Source organism: Vanacampus margaritifer, chromosome 15 (assembly GCF_051991255.1).
Source record: "Vanacampus margaritifer isolate UIUO_Vmar chromosome 15, RoL_Vmar_1.0, whole genome shotgun sequence".
Taxonomy (NCBI): Eukaryota; Metazoa; Chordata; class Actinopteri; order Syngnathiformes; family Syngnathidae; genus Vanacampus; species Vanacampus margaritifer.
The window spans coordinates 11072495-11086822 of NC_135446.1; the positions used below are offsets into that span (position 1 = coordinate 11072495).

General features: G+C 39.2%; 2 long non-coding RNA genes across 3 annotated transcripts in view; one reads left to right on the forward strand and one right to left on the reverse strand.

The window, feature by feature from the left end:
* The first annotated feature begins 815 nt into the window (after window positions 1–815).
* On the forward strand, window positions 816–1908 carry LOC144035284 (uncharacterized). Its single transcript, XR_013288407.1, has 3 exons — window positions 816–901; window positions 1270–1418; window positions 1531–1908. It is a non-coding gene; the product is annotated as an uncharacterized LOC144035284 (long non-coding RNA).
* The window catches only part of LOC144035283 (uncharacterized), a 100339-nt gene continuing 87205 nt past the window's right edge, over window positions 1195–14328 (reverse strand). The window contains exons 4-5 of one of the 2 annotated variants that reach the window (XR_013288405.1): window positions 1658–1701; window positions 1195–1584 (exon numbers count right to left, since the gene is read on the reverse strand). This is a non-coding gene — a long non-coding RNA (uncharacterized LOC144035283). Of the gene's footprint in view, window positions 1702–14328 lie in introns of both variants that reach the window. The other variant, XR_013288404.1, reaches the window with a different exon arrangement.

Genomic DNA, 14328 nt, shown 5'->3' on the forward strand with positions numbered 1-14328 from the left:
TCCAATGTGAATTATGTTCTCAACAAAGGTTGTCAAACATTGCCATAGAGGATGCAGACCCCACAGCTCATGTCGAACATTAACGCGCGCCCGTCTTGTATATGCTCATTAACTCCGACCCATATGCCATAAATTTCACTACTAATATGGCACTGAGTGCACTTGCAAACAACTGTAGGGCCCCTTTTCATTTCTCTATTAACATATGACGGCCATATATTCTTGTCACATTATAGCACGCCGTGGAATTGAATTGAAAATGTTGTCGCGAATACTGTTCTACTCCGGCAGACAGAGCTACATATTAATATATCAAATCCCTCCCAGGTCTGCTACCTCCCAACCTGTACTAGTAATATACGTGATATATGCCGCCAAGGCCCCACTAACACTCGTATTTGATGCATGTGAGCGGCTCACTGATGCTTGTCACTCTGTATTGCCTTTATTTTGCTCAGGCCTAGCTTGTAATCTCAAGAGATGGGGGAAAGGCCAGCTTTACACTGGACCAGTTCAAATTTTTGCTATTTGCCGTACATGTGTATTTTCAAATGAACAATGTCACAGTGTTTACTAAAGCATGCCAAGAATGCAATACAGTGAACCACCGCCATTGATGGGGGGGTATAGGGTCCGGACGAAAGTCATTAACAGGCATATATTCTTTATCCTCTGCATATATTCTTCATCCTCTGCTTAAAATGATGAATATTACAACAACGTCACAGTAAAAAAAACACAAATGGCTTAATTCTTGACATTTTATTTAATTATGTTATTAATATATGCTTTAATATTATGATGCAATATCATAGGGAAGGGGTCCCCAACCACCGGTCCGCGGGCCATTTGGTGCCAGGCCACACAGGGAGACAAGATAAACTAATACAGCCCCCACATGGTAGGTGATTACCTTCTGTAGTGCCGCTGTTTTGGTTAGCAATAAAGTTCAACAGTCTATGAAATAATACTTACAGTTACTGTCTTTTTTTTTCCTAGTGGGGAAAAAAGGAAGTGATTATTGTGGTAGAGGGAAGTGATTTGAGCCAAATTCAAGCGAAGAGTAAAACTTCTCAAGTGATGCTGTATAAAAGTATCAATTGAGCCATTGGTCAAATGGAATTGCTTTGGACTCCAGCCTGCTGAATTGGCATCTAATCCAAACTCCCTCCCCACAGCCCCTCCCCGCCATTTTCCTACTTTACCAGCTCTTTACCTAAATGCCATTGATTAAAAGGCTGTCGTGAAACATTTATGTCCATCCAACAGGATGTGATGTAAGAGAAGGACACCCACAACCTTTCCATAAGCTCCGGCAAGCACTAGTTTGGGACTCCATCAGCTCTCCACACAATCAGCGCTTTGACCCGCCAGCACACGGCGCCTCGAATGGAAATGAACTTGCTGATGAAGTGATGGTGAGCTTGAAAGAGTGTGTGTGGGATACAGTGGTGGCAAAGTGTGTGTGCGTGCGCCGGAGCCTGTAATGCGTCCAGACAATGAGGAAGCACTTTTTTTTTGGACTGGGAGCTCTCTTCGGAGCTCGCTGTCCCTGCTTGAATAGATGGTGGGTGTCTCCCGTACCTGTCGGCGGTTGAGGGTCACGGTATCAGCAGAGGACTTGGCTGTCGGCGGCATACATACTAATGCGGCTCACGGCAGCGGGGAATTCTTGATCGTGTCGAAAGCCATGGATGGTCCCTGCGGAGTACAAACAGGGAAGACTGTCACGGTTATTTTCATGAGCCGCTCTGCACTTTACAAATGTACAAATGCTTTGTTACTGAGTTTGTATATTTGTAGAAGTATATTCTTCTTCAGAAAGTTTTGGCCACTGTCGGCTGAAACCACGTACTGTATGTCGAAATATCCTGATCTTATACATTTCAATACATTTGAGTAGGCCTCTTTTGTGTACAGATTCATTTCTGCCTATTCCGCTGTCCAGAATGGTTGTTAACAGTAATGTGTCCAAAACATTCTAAAGAATGAGTTTTTTTTGTTGTTGTTTTAAAACCAAAAATTATTATCAAATTAAGTGAGTGGAAAAAATGTGTGATTGACGATAATTATGGTAGGAGTTGGTGTACAACAGTATAAGATAGTAATACAAAGTATACAGTAATACCATTTTTAACAATTGGTAACTCAAGCAAGATTTTTGTTTACATTTACTGGAAAAAAAAAAGTACATGCAAGGATTCCACGTGGCAGCATTTAAAAAAATTTTTTTTGGTGGGGGGGGGCAACGTTTTACATTTACTCTTTACGTTCGAGAACAAACTCACTCCTTAGCCATACTAGGGACAACTTATAAGAGTTAGGAGCACATAAAAAAAATAAAAGATGGAATCAAAAGTTTGATAGTTCAAGATGTGCAAATAAAGCAATCATTTAAAAAAAAAGCAAAAGCTACAATTATGCAAATTGTTGATTGAATTCCCCAACTGGGGGAAACAATTGCTATTATGCAATTTCCCTAATGGAATTAATGAATCTATCCATTCATATGCAAGTTTCATTTGACAAACAAGCAATATTGAATAAAAAAAAAATGGTTTAAAAAGCTTGCAATTTGTCCTCCTGGGCTGTTGCACACAGCCATGCAATTCAACATTAATCTCCCCGGCTGCTCCTTAGTGTGTTTCCAGGTTGTTATAAACCTCCACAGCTGGTGTTTATCCTAGCTTAGCAGGACACCGCATTTGTGTAAGGGACCCTAAGGAAAAGGGGGCTTTTTCATTTTTTTTTTTTTTTTAAAGCAAGCCCAAATTCACTGTCGGAGATGATGTGTATGCCTCCATTTTGACTTGGAATTTCTCTTCCTTTCTTTCTTTTTTCATCCCAGTGGCTGCATGGCCGTACATGCACTCATGCTTATCAGGAGTGAGGGAGAACAACTCAAATCTTTTTTCTTCATCTCAACCTTAAAGGGGAAATCAATCTTAAACATTTCGTGACAATAATATGTTATTTGTGACCTCACTAGTCTAACCATAACATTCTGATTAATGAGTTACGCAGCAAAATGCAGCCATTTTTTATCCATCTCAGGGGGCGGCCATTTTGCCACTTGCTGTCGATTTAAGATGACATCACAGTTGCTCAGGCCTCAGACAATGACCAATCACGGCTCACCTGTTTTCTGAAGCTGAGCTGCGATTGGTTGTTACCTGAGGCCTGAGCAACTGTGATGTCATTTTCTTTTTTTCTTTTTTTTCTCCCTGGAGAGCTCAGTATTGTTCATTCGGTAATTTTACCGATTTGAGATGTCATCGTCATTGCTCTTTTTTTTATTTTTTTATTTTGTATGTGGGTGAGTGATGTCATTTTCACTCGACAGCAAGTGACAAAATGGCCACTTCCTGATATCTGGATTTTGCTGCTTAACTCATATTCCAATAACGCCATATTAACCAGAATACCATATTTAGACTAATGGGGCTGCATAGAACATATTATTGTCAATAATTTTTGAAAAATAGCTAATACATATTTATATATATATAATAGATGTTTATATGTGCTCCACTTTCTTGCTACGGTCTAAAACATGTACTATGTGGTTAAATTAGGGCTTTAAATTTAAATCGCTGTGAATGGAAGTGTGAAAGGTTGTCTGTCACTATACATCACATTGATTGATCAGCCCGAGGGTGTACGGCGCCTCGCACTCCATGTCAGCTTGGATAGGCGGCCCTGCAGATGATGACTGGTATGTAAAGTGAACTTACACAATGTCGAGGTTCATCTTTCGTGCCACGCTATATAACTGATTTTTAAGCAATACCCCCCACCCCCCCCTCCAGTATACAAGCAAGTTCAAAATTATAGTGGCGTCCCTTCAACGTTTGTGCTCTGTATGAATTTTGTGTGTGTGTGTTAAGTATCAGTCAGTTCAATGTTTATAATTACTGTAACATACATGCTAATTTTATTTAGCATGCCCATAGGTTTTTACATTATATGTTAGCATGAAGCTAGTGGACTTTTTTTTTTTTTGGACAAAAATGATATGGATTTGTTGAACCTTTTGATGTTTAAATATACGGTGAACCCCTTCTTAAAATCAGACTAATTGACACTTCTCCTAAAAAGATTAAATGACTATAGAGGCCAGATGGTGGCAAAGGACAACTTTTATCTAAATGAAGCTCTTAAACTCACTTTATTGCTTTGGCCTAAGCACATCAATACAATTAGGGGAATTTTTCAGGAAATGAGCTAAAAACAAAAATTTGTGAAAACTTGAACTGGGAATATGTGTATCTATTTTTTGTTTTTGTTTTATATGAGCTCTCTTGTGGATTTTCACCTAGCACGTGGTTCTTGAACGTATCCAGTGCCATAAATGGGAGTTCACTGTAGACTATATACTGCATGTGGATGCATGGATAAAGCCTTGATCCATGTGCATCAAAAGGTGTTCTGAGAAAAGCTGCTGTTTTCAAGCACCAATGCTCCTCGGCCCTCTCCTGTTGTTTTTGCTTTGAAAAAGAGCCCAACAAAAAAAAAAAAAAAAAAGGAAAAATAATATCCACATAAAGGCCTACTCTTCCCTCTGTGCTTGAGCTAGATAAGGGCTTTATTGCCGTGAGGTCGTATTGCGCTGGGCGCGGGTACGAGCGGATCCTTTAAAGCAGTCTGCTGTCGGGATTTTTTTTTTTTGTTTAACTAAAGAAAAAAACACATTTAGTTTTGACCTTATCAACACTTACACGGAAGTGTGGTTTAGTTTGGCTTCAGTGAATATATTTAGCTGCATGGGCATAGTTGCTTCAGTATATTGTTAAATGTACTGTTTAGGCTTGTTCAATAAGGGATCAATAAATGAGTAACTCATATGGCTGGGCGATACGCACACACAAAGGCATTATAGGATAGTAGGAATATCAACACAACAATATTGTATGCGGGTTCAGTATATACAGTGTAAATTGAACACATTTAAAAATAATTTTCAAAATTGTAAAGAAGAAAGTTCTGTAAGAATGAAACGTACAAAATTGCAACATTGCCCAAAAAATAAAATTAAGACAAATAATTCTTTGCATCATTGCATTATTATATTGCTGTAAAATGATTAGCAATTTCCTCACTATAATGAAATTCAAGCAATGGTGGATTTTTTATTTATATCTTCTGGAAGCACTAAATAAAATACTCCAATACAAATATAATGCATTGTTACTGTATCGCAACACTATGGCCACTATTTAAAGCCATCAGACTGATACTGTACCACCGTATGATATCATCATGATTCGCCGACTGAAACTAATGCAAATGACACTACGCTGACAATATTGCGATAGACCTCACAACCATCCATATTTTGTATCGTATGCAAGACAAGTATTTCCACGCTGTACAATAGGCACAACAATAACGCTTGTCATGTATGGCTTGGTTATCGAGCTTAGTAACCAATCTGAATGAGTTCGGGTAGCAGTAGTGGATTTATTGGGGGGAGCCTGATTGAATAGAAGTTCGCACGGTGGCTTGCCAAAATAATGCGGCGGTAGTTTATTTCGTCTGCCGGCTCCCTATGATGCACTGAATGAATCAAACAGAAGCCCTTACACAACACTTTTGGGTGTTTGCAGGCATCCAAAAACACTTTGGCATTGTCTTATTGTGTGTATAAAAGTACTAAAGAACCCCAGTGGAAAACGTCGCCAATGCTTACGGTATGATAAGCTGAGATTTCCGTCGCTCCGCTTCAATCATAACGCCAAACGCGGCGTTACATGCAAATTTGCAAAAGTGAGTTTCCTGATTGTCGCGGACGTTAAAAGGGTTAATAACTCAGCAGCTTACAGCACGCCGTCTCATTTCAAAGCATACAATGCTACGTTTTCTACGGGTTTTATTCAGGAAAGTTATGGGGGATCAAATAAGCACCACTTTGATGTATGAAAACACTTCCTTATGCTTCATTTATAACCACAACATAAAACGAACTTAGTAAGAAAAGGCAAAAATCTTTGATAAAGACGTGAAGGGCTCAAACAGTTATGCTATAGATATGTATTATTTTATACATATATATATATATATATATATATATATATATATATTAAATAAAATTAAAATAAATAAAAAATAAATCAATAAAATCAATAAAATCAATAAAATAAATATATATATATATATATATATATATATAAAATAAAAATAAATCAATAAAATCAATAAATTATATATATATATATATATATATATATATATAGATATATTTAAAATAATTGACTGACTGTGAAGAGCTGCAGTGAGTCAGGCTGAGCACAACATAATCACAGGTCTGTGATGCAGTGGCTACCCCTCAAGTTCCTAAATGAGAAAATCAACTTAAAGGTACACAGCGGCCATGCTGGTTGCTCTTGATCCTGTTAAAAAGCCATTACTATTCAGCGCCTAAGCAGAAAACGTCGCGGCAATCGGCGCAATCGGATATTGGATGTTTACCTCAACCGGGGCGTTTAATGGCGATCGCATTGTTTTCTCCCCCCGAAAAATTGATTAGTCTGGAAAGTGCGGCAAAAGCGCGATACAAGAGCGTGATTAAAAATGAATAAGACAATCCATTTTATGCCTCTCTTGCTCACCACGCTCATTATTCTTCACGTGTGTGTGTGTGGGGGGGATGGACAAACACTATCTTATGTGTACTATACTTTACACAAAATAATACATTTTAGGGAGCACGAGAAAATTGCAATGGCAAAGGAGACTACATTGGGCGAGAAGCAAAGAAACTTTTACAAATTTCAAACCTTGATTTAAAAAAACAAACAAAAAAACACCAAGATGGCACCAAAGTAATACTAAATTTGTTAGCCTAATAGCATCATTTTGAACATTGTCAGAAAACAAAGTCTAATTGCCTCGATTCAGCCCTTTGCAGATGGCCATGACCTTGACTACAAACATCTTCTTAAGCAAGCACTTTGGCATTTTTATTGATATTATGACAGTAAGCCAATAATTTGTGTCTTACTCACTCCCACCTCTACTTTCATGTAAAAGTAGGGTTGGGGGTGATGTCACAAACACCACCAATTTCTTTTCATGGTTATCAAATGGTTGTGGATCACGCCACGCGCCGAGGGAAGATTTTAACGAGGGTGGCGTAATAACATCACGTGTCGCCGCTTTGTCGCTCGGCCCGCTAGCGGTCGTATTGGTAACAGACAGGCAAATGGTGCAATGAGCCGATTAGCTTCTCTGAGACAAACTGACAACATTTATAGTCTGTGCTTAGCACTAAAATCCTTTATGACCCGGCGCTCACTTCAACGGATTGATCTTAATCCTGCAAGCTGCCAAAATGCTTGCTTGAGGAGCACAATTCCAAATATGGGCCTTTCCGCATGTCAATGACAATAACTGCAGTTCTTCAGTCATGTATTGGCTAAAACAGTTTTTGTCTCACCAAGTTGGGACAAAAGGTTGTATTAACACCCACGCATATTGCCCAAAAGCGGTCTGCAAAAATGATAGGAATTACAACACCAGAATTTTTTGCCGGTTTTCGGTTTTTGCACCCGCACTTTTTGTAAAGGGGGACATAGTGGTATATAAGTGATATAACACCCACATTCTTTTGACAGGCAAATTGACAGGAATGGAGCCTTTTCTAATTATATTACCCAAGGGAAGCTAATGTAAAGTAAATAATAGTTGATTCATGACAGAGCCTTGCGGGACTCCGTGATAATTGTACAATGGTACAGTAAAGTTCTTTCTTTCTTTTACAATTTAATTTTGGTTTCAGAAGAGTCCTTGTGTATATTTGGCATTGTTGTTAAAATGATATTGTTTAATGTTCATTTATTTATTATACTAATATGATTGGTCGACCCTGAATGTACCACCATCATGGGGTAGGACCACCATTTCCTACTCCCCCACATTTAGTCACTTCAGCCTCTATAATATCTCACAGTCATGTTTTGGCTATTAGTTTTCAACATGCCCTTGCCTGAAGGTTGTGAGATTTATTTTTTTTTCCTTTCTGAATAATGTCTATGAAGTGAACCAACACATCCTCATCCCTAAACTTCGAATAATCTCCTCTGCCACTATTAATACCCCATCTGTCCTTGTATTTAGTCACAAACATTAGCCACTCGATGTTTATTTAATTAGTGGGGCCCTTTGGCGCCCTCGTTTTGTGTTTCATATGAACAAAACTGAGGCTTTCTTTTTGCACACAGACCTTGGAAAGCTTGTGTGTGGGTACAACCTTGTGAAAATGTCGTTCTTTATTAACACCATGCAGGGAATTTGTCATTATAGTCTGCTGTATATAAACGAGGATTGCATCGATGTGATGACACAACATGTATTTTGGTTGTTTATTAATCTCGCAGGAAAAATGCATTTCAGAGGGGTAGAGTATTAAAATCCCCTTTTTATACAGTTTGGTTTGCTTTTATTACAAAGCCTTCCCTTAATGACACTGGCAGTGATTAAAACATGCTGGCAAACAGATCTGTTTTACTCAGCTGGTGACCCACTAATTAGTTATTCCCCTTCTTCCCAGGGTATACATATTACAATATTTGATCTTTTTTTTTTTACATCTTAAAAAGTATCATGTGAGATTCTCACATGAGATCTCAACAGGGTAGTTTAGACATTCTGTGAATTCCCGTCTCATTTAATTTCAAAGTTAAAAGTTGTAATGACAGCGTAGCTAGCAAGGCAGGAAACTGAAAAAGAAAGTGCAAAATTAGGGATGAAAACCGGATTGAACCGAAAAACGGTGTTTTTTGTTTTGTTCAAAAGATTGCATCAAACTGAATCGAATCGCTCCACTATGAAATGTATCAAGATACACATCGAATTGACTTTTATTGGAGATATAAAACTGGCACATTTAAAGTACTGGCAAGTTTATTCAAATTACATTAAAAAAAAGGGTCAAACTTTCAAATCGAACCGTTGTATTTGGCCCAGAAATCCAATTGAAAACTGACTTTTGAATTAAAATCAATTAATGACTCAAGCCAAATTATCCTAATAGCAAAGATGTTTGAATGAACAAACCCACCTAGTAAGCAAAAGTCTTCACATTTCACTTCACTTTTTCGCATCCCTCCAAATGAAACAATGATGTCGCAGCAGTGGAAGTTTATTCATCTCTTGTCAGAAAAACTAGAGGTTGCAAAAGAGGACCGGAGCGTCGAGAGCAGCCGAGGGACGGAAGGGACAATAAATCATGCAGAAGAAGCACTGCCTGAGGGCCGAGGATGGAATATCTGGCGAGGGGAGGGAGAAGGTGAACGGGGTGGGGGCTGCCTTTGAGTACACAAGCCAGATAAAGAGAGGTGTGATAGGCATAAATAAAGAGGGGAGAGGAAGGTGAGATGTGAGAAGGTGTACATGACAAAAAGGGGACCACGCTCAAAAGGAACATTTGTCAGCAGCAGGCACAGTTCAGCTTCGGATAAAAAAAAAAAAACACACACACATACAAATCCCGTGTTTAACTGCAGTGAAATGATGCAGGGGGGTTCATTTGAATATGCAGAATGCAGAATATGACTTTCCTTTTTTTCTTTGGTCCTTCCTCGGGTCTCCTGCCTCGGTTTAGGTGAACGGTATGGGATTTTTTAATAGGTTTTAGGTGAACTAATGGATACACACACACTCGCACGCACACACGCACGCACATACACGTACTCACCCACATTAAAAAAAAAAAAGAGAGCAATGATGATGACATGTCAAATCGGTAAAATTACCGAATGAACAATACTGAGCTCTCCAGAAAATAGATAAATAAATGAATATGCAGAATGATCAAATTAATATTCACATTTGTTTGAGCAATATCATGATAATGCTTGATAATGATGGTAATTTTGGCCATTTTGAGAATAGGCTGCTTAAGAAAGCTTAACAAAAGCTGGGACTATTGAGGAAGAACAGAGCAAAGTTGTTGTTTTTTTAAACAATATTTGACTAAAATAAAACACAATTTCTTCACAATAAGCCAGACGTAACGGCATTGTCACGTATCGGTACAAATGTTAGTCAGTGTATTCTGTCTAAATAAAGTGGTATTGGTGCATCCCTAGTGAAAACCGACTGAGATGTCACAAAAAGCTCCTAAAATGTATTTAGGCTAACATATATTGAAGACTATCCTGGCAAGCCACGCCCACAAAGAAAGTGGGTCTGGACGAGCCACTATTGACTGATTTTCTGTGACGTATTTTCTGACGGCGGGAAGTCCATCCACATAACGTTCAAAATGGCGCGCGGGAGATTCATTCATCATTAAACTCATGTTTTAAATGACCATAAACGTATCGAGTCATTGAACCTATACAGCTGACCGCACTGGAAGCATTTATTTCAAAAGAAGACGCATGTCAAGACCATGGACTTGACAATGTCGCTTACCTGCAGTCCGCGAGGAGTGAAGCCACCGGCGGCCATCTTACGTTGCCACTCGCAAAGGCTGCCTAACTTGAATACATTGATTTCTCTACAGCGTTCTCACACTATTTTCTGTCTCTAAGGAGAAAATGCCGCCATGTATGGCATACTGTTGCATACATGCACACTTCATCGTTAACAACACGATTACATGATCTGACGTATGCAAGCGCAGGAAGTCGGTCGTACAGTATTTGTTTGCCAATTAGGGCAACACGAGGTCAAAATATCGTTTTCTATCATCGTGCCTGCTCTTCGCTGATTGTTTCTGTTTGGTCAGGTTTGCTGCGCCTCAGAAATGCACTTGATAAAAATAAGTAAAAAATAAAAAATAAAAAATAAAAAATAAAAAATAAAAAATAAAAAATAAAAAATAAAAAATAAAAAATAAAAAAACAAAAAAAGAGAGAGCAATGATGAGGATGACATGTCAAATCAGTAAAATTACCGAATAAACAATACTGAGCTCTCCAGAAAAAAAAAGAAAAAAAAGAAAAAGAAATGCACTTGATAGAGACTGTGACCGAGTCTGGTTTCCAGGATATTTGAACAGGGGAAAACCAACGCCAGGACAGTGCGAGCACGCACAGACACAAGCCAAATGGAGGATCCAAAATAAAGACAGCACAGCAGCTGGTAGATCTTTATTTGTGGACGAGCAATCAAAGAAAACCTCAACAGTGCTAATTTGGGTGTCCATGTTCCCCGCAGGAGCATTAGGGCATCTCCTCTGCGTGCTTCCCTCTCTTGCGTATACACGGCGCTCTTCACTTAAGAGCATGTGATGATGTGTGAGAGGAAAAGGCTGTGTCATTAGACGGCGCCCCATCGGCGGCCTGTAATTGTCCACATCTCAGTGGAGCTCTCCGACTTTGGCCCCGCCCCCCCTCTGCGAGACGTGCTAGCTTTCTTTTGGGTTTGCTATTTTGAATCTGTCAGGAGATCAACAGCCACGACTAAGAGCCATTATTTCCATAATTGCATCAATTGCATTGCACCGCACATTGGGAGTCTTGTCCGTTTCAAATTTCAAACCATCTATCAAGTCTTTGTAAATTGAAATAATGAGGGACTTTCCATGCACACTTTAGAGGTTGCTTGGCTACTTTGCTTGTGCAACAGTCAAACCACCCCAAACCCACTTTGGAATCTGATGCTAAATTTAATAATCTGATCAACAGACTGTGGTCCGCTTTTCTATTTTGACATAGGTAGTTTTAACCCTGGAGAACACACGGGGTCAAATTTGGCCCCTATAAATTCCGCTACTCAAATAACAAAGACCTTTTTTCTGTTTTGTTTTTTTACAAATTTAACTTCAAAAGTCCAGAGTGCCACTTCTGACCCCTGCATGGGGCCATCTAGTGGATGAATATTGCACTTACATGAGCCAGAGTGGTGGTGACAAGATGGCTGCCAACATGCTGTTTTGTTGAGCTGGAAATCAATCCAAACAAAACCATCTTCTCAGCAAACCATCAGATGGTAAAATTGTGTTGTTTTTTTTTGTTAATCTATTTCATATCATGTTGCAGAATGCCTAGGAGTATGTTTTATATATATATTTTGATAAATTAGCAACTCTGAGCTAGTTCAAAAAACAAGGGTTAAAATTGAAAAAACATATATTTTGGTGTTCAGTGAACTTATAGCAGTCATTTAATGTATAATTCATAATTTTCCAAAGAAGAAAAGGGTTCTTGGGTTCTCCAGGGTTAATATTCAAGATTTAAACATTCAAGGTTTTAGTCCAGAGGAGTTTTATTAGTGGGGTGAAAACTGGGTCACAGAGTCAAAAGTCACCAGGCCAGGAAAAGCTATTCAAGTACGTCCTGTGTATTAAAAATAAAATGAAGAACGTGCCTTGAGGAGAGTTGTAAGTTCCGCCGGATTACTTTCTATTTCGGCTTGTGGCGGTTTGGATGAGACGCGCTGCACAGGAAGTCGCTCACGTGATGGAATATATCGAGGAGAGCGGTCCACGGGGATTAATCAGTACTGAAAATGGCTGTATGAAGCGAAGTGCTGTGCTGAATTGGAGGCAGGTGGAGGAAAAAAAGCAGCGGAGTGAAATGTTTCTGGATTTCTGGGACAGTAAATGTCACTATGGCTGTGAAGTTCATTGGGGCGCCGCTGAGGAAAGAAAATTGGTTGGCGTAACAAATCGACATTCCACTTGAGATACAATTTAGCTAGAATGGCATAAGCAGACCTCCGCCAAGGCCAAACTATCCTTAAAATAACTGCCGAATCTCATTAAGTAGAGCCCTCACATTTTTGTAAATATTTTTTACAGTGTCCATTTCCCCTCCTGTCATGCTAAAGAAGATGGATGGACGAATGTCTATAAGGCATGTTATGGAAATGAACTTGAAAAGGATCTTCTTTTACTACCGCGTTTATTCTGGCCCGTTATCAGTGGCTGCTTACGGGTGGATAAAATACAGCTTTTCTGGAGTGCACACAAAGCCAAGGCCTAAACGGATTAATTCGCTATACATAACTTGATATGAGGAAAAAGTGGATTTCTTATTACTTGTACCATGAATGTGAAAAGGTAGAACGTTTTATGATCCAGATCCAGAGATTTGCTGCAGCGCAATGTCAATTTTAGCATCCTTTTTTTTTTTTCTGGAGAAATTTTAGCATCCTAATGTATGACTGTCGAACCCTAAAGAGGGAAGAATGTGATTTTCAACTGTAAAAACAATAGTTCGATATCGCTCCCTGCAACAAATCTCTTCTCTCGTCTGATTTATGGCAGCTGGGCAGCAGGGAAACACTGTTTGCAGAAATTTAATGAGCATATTACACCGAATGTGATGAGTAAGGAGGACACTTGGCCTCCTCGTCTCTTCCCCTTGCGGAAACGCCACTAAATTTGCACGGAAAGGCCATGACGCGCAAACAAAATGGTGTTCAGCGGTAAATAAAGTGGAGGTAAGCGGAACGGCGTGGAGAGAATAAATGAATGAAAGTGGAGAAAAAAAGGGAGCGGGGGAAATGCGAAAGGAGGGCGAGTGCATCGGTGGCAGTTTTAATGAAAGCTGTGAGTATGATTAATGAGCGCTTGATGGTGCGAGAGGCAAAGGGCGCATCCTGGAAGGAATGACGTGCAATGGAGGTGATGACAACGCCAGGTCAAAAACAACACAAGGTTTCTTCAGATGGGACAGAAGTGAGCGGCCGATCCCTACTTAACCTCAAAGATCAAACCCGCTGATTCAATAAACGAGCAATAAATAGGCTACAACCGTGATTGGTGGTAATTACTTTGAATAACCCTCACCGTTTGAGTGGCGAGGGTTCTGATATGTTGTGGTTTTTTTTTCACTACTTCAAACACTTCCAAGGTGTTTCGATAATTTCGTCAAAATAGCCCCAAGGATCCCAAATTTGCGACAGTATACTTAACACCTCATTATTTCAATGTCCTGGAACTTAGACTGGTGCAAGGGGGCGGACTTTTCCTATGCTGAGTGTTTTTTTTGTTACCATGTAAGAGGTTTTTATTGTGTGTAAGAAGTTTTTGGTATGTAGGTAAATGTGAGTTTTCTGTTGATGGTGAGGCTTTTTTTTTCTGTGTCAGAGTATTTTTGAGAAAGTGAGAGATTTTTATACCAATGTGAGAGATTTTTTGGTGAGTGACAATGTGAGAGGTCTTTCATATGAGAGTTATCTGATAAGGATGTGAAGTGTGTTGGTGCATATGATTTTTTTTTGGTGGTGTACATTTTTGTAGAAGACTTTTTTTTCAAGAGTGTTTAAGTAAATTTTCATGTGTGTTTTTTTCGTGAATGAGAGAGATTCTGTGGTGAACGTGAGAGTTTAACGTGTGACGTGTGTGAAAGAGGTATTTTATTAGTGTCTTTTTTT